Below are 10,799 nucleotides of genomic sequence, written 5' to 3' on the forward strand. Positions count from 1 at the left end.
GCTTCATTACAAATGACCCATAAAAGTGTCAAGTGCTGGCAGCCAAAACAAGTCATTTCCTTCCCGTTTAAAACCATTAAGTCGAATCATGGGGGCGGGGAAGGTGATGAAGTGCATAATAGAGGTGATTACAAAGAAAAATGTAAACAGTAAATGTGACAGCCATGTTGGGGGGAGCTAAGAGTCCAAAGATACAGAATGTTGGATTTCATACCTTCAGAAGTTTTTCATTTTCAAAGAGAACAGGAATAATGACCAATTAATATGTTTTTCTAGCTGGATATTTACCTTTTCACTGAATTTTGGGCAGCTCCCACAATTACAGGTATATGAATAGTAAAATACTGTTTTTCTAAATATGCTTCAACTTATCGATATGCACGTCTCCTTTTGGAAAACCATAATCAAAACTGAGATCACAGTCTGCAAGAAGCTTACAATCCAAAAACTGTAGCATGAAAACACAGCAGAAAAAAGGGGGAATAAGACTGAGCAGCAAGCAATGAATTAATTCTGCTATGTGGGCAATTTTTGGGTTACAATGTGACAAGACTAAGAAATTAAGCCCCAAACATCATTTTTTTTTTAAAAAAAAGATATATTTTTTTGGGGGGGGAATGAAAGAGGAGATGAGGTATTGCAAAGTTATTCACAAGTGCCAGACTTAAGATGTTTCTTAGTATTAACATTTCTACAATTCTAGACATTTTGAAAGACAAATACGTTAGACCATCTTGAAGCAGCAGTGAACATGGCCTTTTTCATCCTGTAACATGAATGAAAAACAAAATAGACAGACCTTCTGCAATAGAGGTTATTTTTGGTTTGGTTTTAAAGAGAAGAAGCAAACTAATCTACATTCTCTCCAGTGCTAGCTAAAATTAAACCATACCAGAAATAAAGGAATGAGATTCAAGAGCTCCTTTGAATGAAAATAGTGGTTGGAAGAGCAGGCTTGTTCCTACTCCTTCTGGTGAACTTCTAATAAAAGGTATAGTGTGCATATTCCACACATATTCCCGGATGCCAATAGGTGCTTCTGGTTGGAGTGTTATACCTGCTTCTCCCTGGCACTATAGTCTCTTCAAAATCAAACCGACAAAACACAAATCAGAGCTAGGGATTCTGTCAAACTCAGGAGAGAGAATATCAAAGTCTATGGATGCAGACCTGTGCGGTCTCAATGTGCCAGATGTCAAATACTTCATTTGTGATGTGAAATATGTAGATGATAGATAGATAGATAGATAGATAGATAGATAGATAGATAGATAGATAGATAGATAGATAGATAGATAGATAGATAGATAGATTATGAATGCAGAAAATAATAGAAATATGGCATTGATTCCCATGTGATCATTAGTGTCCACTTATATACTCCTTTTTAAAAATAGTTAACATAATTTTGATTATATTGTGCTCAGAGAGTGATTCATCAGCAAGCTGATCTGGCCAATACTAGCTTTCTCTTGTGAAAACTGATAGAGCTACTTGTTTTTCAAAAGGGTACCGAAGCTCTTTCTCATACACTTGTTTGTTGAGTCTACTTGTCATTCTTTCTTTGATATTCATTTGTTTTAAAACCTTGCACACACAGCTGGATTAGTAATTGCAAAAATGAATACCCTCAAAGTTCAAGTGCTGCTTCTGAAAACAAATAGCTATTGACTTTCATTAGGAGATCTGTGATGTTATCTAACTGTGCAAAGGCATTTGTGGTATGCCGTTTACATTGTATCTCCTGATTGTATAATCATTATTGATTTTCCTTGTGTGTAGTACCTATGTCAAACAGCCTAATATATTTGAATGGTGATTATTTTAGCCATTTATCTATTATTAGATAAGATCAAAGGCAGTTAAGTCCATAGAAGATTGTGATAAGATAAATATAGGGCACAATCTACCCTGGCATCATTTCTGCACTAATTCCAGTTCTTTCTTTAGGCCCAGACAAGAGAACTTTTCAGAAAGCCTATTGAAGTAAATGGAGAGTGAGGAACAGCAAATCCTGTTGGATCACTGAATTGCAAGATTATGCCTCAAGGTTAAACTTAGAATTTTTGTTTTTCTTTATTGGATTGAAAAAACGTGGGAAATCCCAGATCATAGGAAAAGGGTCACTACTTTCTTAACATTAAAAATGGAAAGTAAATGTATGGGTGTTTCGTAGCAACCATTAATGCCAGATCAAAGGATGAAGAGACTGATAAGGGTGGAACCACCTTACATAGCTGTGTCACCTACATACCTCTTTACTGGCTAGAAGTTCCTGTTCTGATTGGCAAATTTCCAGCCTATAAGTCTTCAGGTTAAAGGAAAAGGAGCAAATCTAATATCAAGTATTTGTTAAAGGAATATTATTTAGCATTCTGAGAGCTATTATAGCTGGAGCTGTAAATTGGTAAATTGATAAATCAGGCAAAATAATTCCGTGCTCTAGATCAGGCAAAAGCTAAAGGCTGGGTTGTAGCATTTAGACCACTAAAAGAGAGTTCTTATAATGACAACCTGACCACAGGAACACTTACTCTGTGTTTAAAATGCACTTTGAAATGCCCTTTTTAAATTATGTAGTCTGCTTATAGTTCAAAGCGTAGGAGTCCTCAGAAATTGGACAAATACGTAGAATCACAGTATAAATACAATCCAAAATATATTTCCCAGTTGTCCCCATCTACAATAACTAGGGGGGGGAAATATGGTAAGCTCCTACACAACCGTCTTCGGCAATATTTTGAAATTCATCACATCTTGAGTGGTGGTGCACCGCACATCTTAGCTACATCTTAGCTGGTGGGATGTGGGCAACAATGTGTTGACTTGCAAGCTAATCATTACATTGGAAATCCTAACTTGCATAGAACAGCATGGGCATGCTTGGATAAAACTGTGCCAAAACTGTAAAGTGAACATAAGGAAAGAAGACATGGAAGAGTTTGGAACAGAGTAAAAAGAATTGTATCGCAATGTACCATAGAATTGTATAGAGTTACAATAAGTGGAAACACAAGAAGGATACTTAGGAGAATAAATAAAGGAGCCTGTGGATTAGGAAAAAATCATGCATATTAGAAGACAGTTCTGTTCTGTACCAGCCTGCTACCGGCCCTGCAGAAAAGGCAGGGACAACCCCTTTACAAACGGCAAGAGGGTGGAATTAAGCCTGCCAAATTTATTAACATAAAACAGAGCAAAACAAGACACCAACCATGAAACAGGAGCTATGAAACAGGAACTATTCAAGCGGTTGCCCTCAGCAAACCAGCCCTCCCACGCATTCCCCTTTTATACAGTTCAGGGCGTGGCTTCTCTCTGCCTCCTTCTGAGGTGCCCCATTGCCTTCCTCTGTTTACTCCTGATTGACTGCCTCCTGCGTCGGGCATCCTTGAACAGGGCCAGCTGTGGGTCATCTTCATCCAGGCTGTCAGGCTCACACAGCTGGGTCTCCATCGTGACCAGGTAGGAGGGGCATGGCTGAGGGCTCTCATCAGCAAGCTCTTCAACCCCCTCCTCCTCTGAGTCGTCCAACCCAACTGCCGAACCCACAGGCTGACCCTGAATCACAACAAGTTCCTGCAAAAAATGAGGAATCAGAGAAATTTCCTATATGTTTGTATAGAAAGAAAAAGATAGTTGTAAATGATGTAGACAAAGAGAGCAAAGAATAGTTAAGACTATTAAATAAGACCAAAAAAAGTGGGGTGGGGGGAGAAAACCAGAGTGTTTTTTGATGTACAAAAAAAAGTTTCAGATGTGGGCAGAGAGGACCTCCAGCAAAATGAATATAATCAAAAATAAAAGTAATTAAATAGTTTGAGATGAAACTGAATTGAAGGAATGCTGGAAGGAGTATTTTAGACATCTTTGTGATGATAAAACAGCTATGTGGGAGAGTGGAATTGGAACAAAAAATTATAAAGGTTAATGACTAAGCAAAGGAGACTGATGAAATGGAGTTAAAAATGCCATGAGATTACAAAACGATATGGCATAAGACACAGATGATATTAGAGAATTGTTAAACTATGGATACAGTTTGCTTGTAGAGTGAACAACTGACTTATTTTAACAATTTGTGAAAACTACTTTCTTCATAGGAAGAAGCTGTTGTTGTCTCTTTGTCCCAGAAGATCTCAAGCTGGTTTGGTCATGTGGAGAAGATGAATGAGGCTTGACAAAACAAACATGAAGAAAGAGTAGATGGGTAGATGAAGGAGAATAGATGAAGGAGAAATGAGGTTGATGAAATCCTCAAGAAGAGAGAGGACAGATGAGAAGTTTTAAAAAAAACAAGATGCAAAGTATGGAGCAATGTATGAATGTAAGAGAGGCAAGGAAGCTTTCCAAGGATAGTATAATAAATGGTGTTGGTTAAAATGAGATTGATCTACATTATCATTTTTCTTTCTCATCATATGTCTTTAATTTCCTATGTCTGACTCTTTCTTATACATATTCTTCACTCTGCATCATATTTACCCCAAATAGTATAATTGTATATACTGTATGGAGTGATTTATAAAAGGCAGTTTATCAAGTTTAAACTGATTTTAGACCAGGATTCTTTCCTTATGTTTACTGTTTCCTTTCATTTCATCTTACAAGCAGGGTAGTAAAGGTGAGTCAACTTTAGGTGCCTTAACCTCTACCTCTATATTGTTACAGTTTAGGAACTGGCTAACAGTGATAGAGTTTTCAGTTCTGAATGTATATTTTCATTGTGGCCAAGCAGAACACATCTCTGACTCTGTTTTTGCTTAGGAGAAAGAGGATCTTCATTCCTTTGTCATTTCTGCGCATATTTAATTACATATTTTTTTCAGAAGGGCATGCAAAAACTTTGGGTCATCTTGGTTGTCATCATTTCTAACTTCACATCTGGGTTGTGCCAAGAGTTACACCTTTTTTTAAAAAAACTCTATGTGGTCAAAGATATGATATCAACAGAAAGGGAGGAATTGTCCAATCTTTTTCATTTCTGGGAGAAAATTTACCTTTCGCTGGTATGGTGAGCCTATTTGACAACATTTTCATTGGGGATCCAAAGCCACAGAAAAGGGGTTGGGAGGACATTTTTGTTTGATAGCCCATTTCTTACCTACATACTGTTCACGTTTCCCCAAAGAAAACTCATTTTTTTTTACCATTTTGTGCTTACAATTTTAATAATCAATTATTGATTAATTCTGAGGAAAGTAACATGGCAAAATCTTCTAAACATTTGAGAATTTTACTGAAGAAGTGCAATGAAAAGATACAGTGATGGAGAAGATCTTATTTGTATTTGGATATATTTAAATCTCCATTGTTGTCACAGAGTGACAGAATTAAGGCTGCATGACAAATCTTTCACATTCTATTGTTCTCTTTGTTTATAGTCAAGCTATGTCCCATCTACTCTCAACACCCAAACATTTAAGTCTCTTATCCAGTTGTTATTTGGAGCTGCAACCTTGATTGTAAATGTTGGGCCATCTGCTACAGGTACTGGCCCCTGCTCTGTTCTTGGTTTTCTTGGATATGTTGGGGATTTAGCTTTTAATCTGGAGGTTGGATTCCAGCTAGTGAGATCTAAGGCCTATTACTGTGCCTCAGGTTATTCTGTTACAGTAAGGGTTATTGGTCAACTACATAGTGAAGTTTACATTTCTGCTTCAATGAAATTCCTTGAAACAAGATATACGTACTACATTTTTTCCCCTGAGGTTTTAATAATGTCAGGAGCTAATCAGGCTAAAATTTTACTGTCACAGAGAATTAGGGATTTAGATCTCCAAAATATGCAATCTCAAGCAAATAAAATCTGTTCCCTGTTATCTGTGTTGAGAATTCCAATTATGGGATTAAAGTGGCAAACTATTTACAGGTGTCAAATCTTCCTAAATAAAGGTATGCTTCAACTTTCTGCTCCATTACAAAAGAACTCTCAGAATACCCTTTTGTTGCACACTTATGGAATCAGGAGGGTGAGCATGTTAGAGTGTTCCTTATTTTAATATCTATGGAAAGATCAGATGTCTGATCCTTGAACAAACGAACTTGATGTGTATAATAAATGTTGATTTGATTTGAGGTGGTAAAAAGAACAACAATGAATCCTTTTCACAGGGAAGTCCCCCCGAACGTCTGTCAGTTCAACATGTGAAAGTGGTGGAGAAGCTTTCAGTTATCATATGAAGTTCAGTAGAACATAGGCGACAATATTTATTGTGGCCTCTTGCCCATCCAAAAGCTTCCCATCGCCTGCCAACTATAAGTGCTGCTGAAGTACAGTATAATTCTCAGCAGATTTTGGCATCTTAGCAGAACTAATCAATGCCTAGTTTCCTTGACTGAGTCTCAGCTGGGCACCAAGAAGCTCCTGGTTCCCATTCTGGACTCTTCAATGTTCCTTGATAATATTTACACTGCTGGCTGTATCTATTGTATTTAAAAGTGCCGTTAATAGTTTTAATCATTAAACTTTCTGAAGCTTGTTGTGGTTTCTGTTCTAATGAATAAAATATGACAGATGGATGGGGGGGGAAAGAACCCAGCAGAGAAAGATAGCATTGGAGTTATGTAAATGTAACACAATTAGATGAATTGCTTCTCAAAGATCATGGGAAATCATTCTATATACTGCACTACTTGTTCCCTTACAAGTTCTTTTGAAGAAAACTCAGAATGGATTTAGAAAGCACTATGATTTCCCAGAGGATGTACTCATTTTTAATCCCATGAGTATGATTTCAACAAAGTAATTCACCCCCAAGCAGCCCATAGTGGCTTGCACTAATCTCAGGACTGGGGTAGTTATTTTATTTTATTAGTGATCAAACAGTATTCTACTTAAGTTACAGTCAGAAAGTAACTAATACGATGCATTAATATAATATAAAAGACAAGAATATTCAGGAACTTTTTTTAGTTGCCCTCACATAATTTAATTAGTATGGATGTTATTTATTTGAACTGAGAAAGTGAAAAAAAAATAAAAGTAAGAAAGAGACAATAGTAAAAAGATGGCTATGGAAGGTGTGTTGAAAATGGGGCTATAAATAGACAGGCCTTTTTTGCAGTCAATGGCTGAAATGTTGTATCTGATTGTCTTCATATTTTTATTTTATTTATTTTATTTTATTAAATTTATATAACGCCCTATTCCCGTAAGACTCAGGGCAGTTTACAGGGAAGGTTAAAAACATAACATACAAAAATTAAAATCAGATTAAAACAATTAATTAAATCAAGTCCCTGAAATTTAAAACTAAAACCCAATAAAAAATTAAAACCCCTCAGCCTGGGCCAAACAGCTCGAAGAGCCAGGTTTTCAGGTCCCAGCAAAATGAGCGAAGGTCGGGGGCAGTCCTAAGTTCCATGGGGAGCTGGTTCCATAGGGCCCACAGAGAACGCTCTTCCCCAGGGAATAACCCGCCGGCATTCCTTAACCGGCGGTATCCTGAGAAGGCCCTCCCTGTGGGAGCGCACAGGACGAAGGGAGCTTGATGCCGGCAGCAGGTGTTCCCTCAGATAACCCGGACCCAAGCCATTTAGGGCTTTATAGGTCATCACCAGCACCTTGAATCTCACCCGAAGGGCAACCGGAAGCCAATGCAGCTCGCGGAGTAGAGGTGTTACATGGGAGTATCAGGAAACCCCCATCACAACCCGCGCGGCTGCATTCTGCACCAGTTGAAGCCTCCGAGTGGTCCTCAAGGGCAGCCCCATGTAGAGAGCTTTGCAGTAGTCTAAACGGGAGGTCATGAGTGCATGAGTGACTGTGCTCCAAAGGAATGAACTAGGGGGAAAAAATCCAAATGCAGCATTTTATATTTAAAAAAGGAAAAGAAAGAAAGATCTTGGGCTCCAACTTAATGCATGTCTTTTTCTGTTCTCCTTTCCTTTTTTTTTTTTACTTTGCTTTCAGCCTGAAGAGCAGTATGAAAATGAATAAATCAACCTATTAATATAAATCTGTTAAATTATAAAAATAATCTAATGGATCCAGATTGCTAAATCTGTAATAACTGGACATCATGGAGTGGTCTATTTAGTGCTAGATGTCCTCCATCAATCTCTTTGGGGAAGCAGATGCCCTCTGATCTCTGGCATTTCCAATTGTGTTAAAGCAAAAAGTTATTAAGCATGGGAAATATGCTTAAATTGTTTTTAAAAATAAAGAAAAGTCACAAAATTCTCCCAAAGTTCCGGCGACCAGGTGTGTGTGTGTGTGTGTGTGTGTGTGTGTGTGTGTGTGTGTGTTATGATCCCACTGAGTGCTTTTTTTTTCTCTGCAAATTTTGTTCTTTAATTAGTATTGCTATGGAAATTTAATGTACTGATATTTTAAGTATGTATCCATATTGAACATAACTGGTATTCTAGTTAGCCATTTCAGACAATCAGTGGAAGGAAGGCAGTCAGGGAGAAAGGGAGCTATCAAGCAGTGATCTCTGTTGTATCTCAGCTGCCAGATCCTCTATGACACTGATTGTCCTGTGTTACTCACTGTCAGATAATACTGATCATTGCATACCCGTTTTCAAACGCTGTCAAATATTAACCAAAACTGCAGAATGTTCAAATGTCAATTTCTATCATGAGCATCTGGGGTTGGGGAGGGAGGAGTCAGAGGGCAAATGGTGACATGTATCTCTTCTTGTCATTCCTCAACTGACAAAAAATGGGACTTGTATATATGTGTGACATCATGACGTCATTACACATGTGTGATGCTGCATTCTAATGCTGAATAATGAGCAAATTTGGACAAAGTTCCCATATTTCTTAATACTTAAATATTGAACATCAGCACTTGCAGGATGCAAAATAAACATACGTTGATAGCTTGTCCTGTCCTGATTATTTTCATTATATAATTTTAGTTTTATAATTTAGTTCATTATGTCATAAGTGCTCTACCAGTCAAATTTACTGTTACTGTATTGTCGCTCAGTTGCTTATCTGCATAATAGCTATGTTAACTTAATATACCATTCCCTGGAGTATTTATAACAGTGCTTGCAAATCATCTGAAAATTATTATTGGAAATTCACCTAAGAAAGGAACCTTTATATCAGGATCAGAATTAGTTGGCTTTCTAACATGATAAAAAGTAAGATAAAAATTAAGGAACAAACCTGTGACTTTCTCCTGAGATCTAAAAAGAAATAGACAATTCTGTTTCTATCCATCTATCAATCCCCAAGTTGTCTATCTCTTCTAAAGACTTTGCTATCTTTCAAATAGGATTTAATTATTTAATCTTGGGGGCAAGAGGCAGGGAAGGGAGGCAGAGTAAATGTTCATTGTGGCCAAATTATTATATGTTATTTTAAATTCCAGAATTGATAGGCAGGAAAAGTAAATGATCAGCTATGTAAGAAAATTTTCATCAACTTAACTATGAATCTAATTGATTAAAATCTCAGCTATGAATATTAGTTGGACAACATTAAATCTAAAATTCCCACTTCTCAAGCTTGCTTAATTCACTATGTCACTAATTTTTTTTCAAATGACAAGCAGGATAAGGAGATTGGCATGCACGAAGGAAGAAGCTTGTGGCATTTGTCTGGTTCTAAGGAGAAACAGGAAGAGAGTTTGTATTTTCATTTACACGGATTGTAGTGGCATTTAAGTGATTGGATGGCAATAGCAAGAGCCTTTACTTCCTTGAAATACAGCCAAGTAAAGTTCTGTTAAAGGGATTGCATGTTTCAAAACAATGGTGTGTGGAAGATACTTTCCACACTCTGCCATTGTATAGTTTGGTGGCATTGGTAACAGGAAAACCATCCACTGGGTTGGTCTAGGAGGGAGCCTGGTAATAAAAATGTTAGATTGCATTATTGGGAATGGACAGCCTAAAAATCCAGATTAGCATCTGAAGCAATATAGACCTGAATGGAAAAACAGGAACACCATTTTGGCATATGTCCATTTCTAAGATGGGTCCCTTGATCCTACCTTTCCGTGCGTATCAATGATGGTCCTGAAGTCCAGCAGGGCTAGAGCAGCAGCAACCCCTTCTGGGATGTTATAACCATAGCGAGCATGGGAGGGGCTTGGGTGGCTGGTTTCCAAAGCTACCTCTCTGATATCTTACAGCAGGCAAGGAAAGAATGTCCACTAGCCAAACAAAAATAATCATATAAGCAAAAAATACAGAAGAAACATTTAGACCACGAGAACAGAGGCGTGGCTGCAAGAGTAAAGAGGGAAGCATTGGGTGGCAGATCCGGGTTATAGATCTATGATGGTTTGCATTGGTTACCAGACTTAGTGGCTACTATTAATGCAATGGGACCTTTGTACAGATGTTTTCTCATTAGTAAGAGAATAAAAGCAGCCGGTGACAAGAAAGATTTCCACACTAATGATTTATACTGCTATCCAGCCATCATGGTGGTGATAAATCTCAGATGGAGAAAGGCTTTACATCACTACATCAATGGCTCTGTGACACTATAAATTACAACTGCAGAAACGCTCCCTCATATTACATTGAATCTGAACACTTGGGGTACATTTACGTGAAATATCTCTGTCCCTCCTCCCACACCTTCTTCGGTAAATTGTGTCTTACCTTTTTTTTTTCCTTAGTCCCATTGGCTCAGTCGAGTCTTTTGTGGCTATTGGGTGTTTGCTTTTTTTCTATTTGGCATTTGGGTGTGGCTCCTAAGGTTTGTAACCTTAACTCTGCCATTGTGGGATTTGACCCCTGCCTTTGTGGGTATTTAAGCAAATGGGAGTGGGCAGGGAAGTGGTTTCAGGCAGTCATCTAGGAGAGGGTGATGCCATCAGGAGC

Source organism: Vipera ursinii (genome assembly GCF_947247035.1).
Source record: "Vipera ursinii genome assembly, chromosome: 3".
NCBI lineage: Eukaryota > Metazoa > Chordata > Lepidosauria > Squamata > Viperidae > Vipera > Vipera ursinii.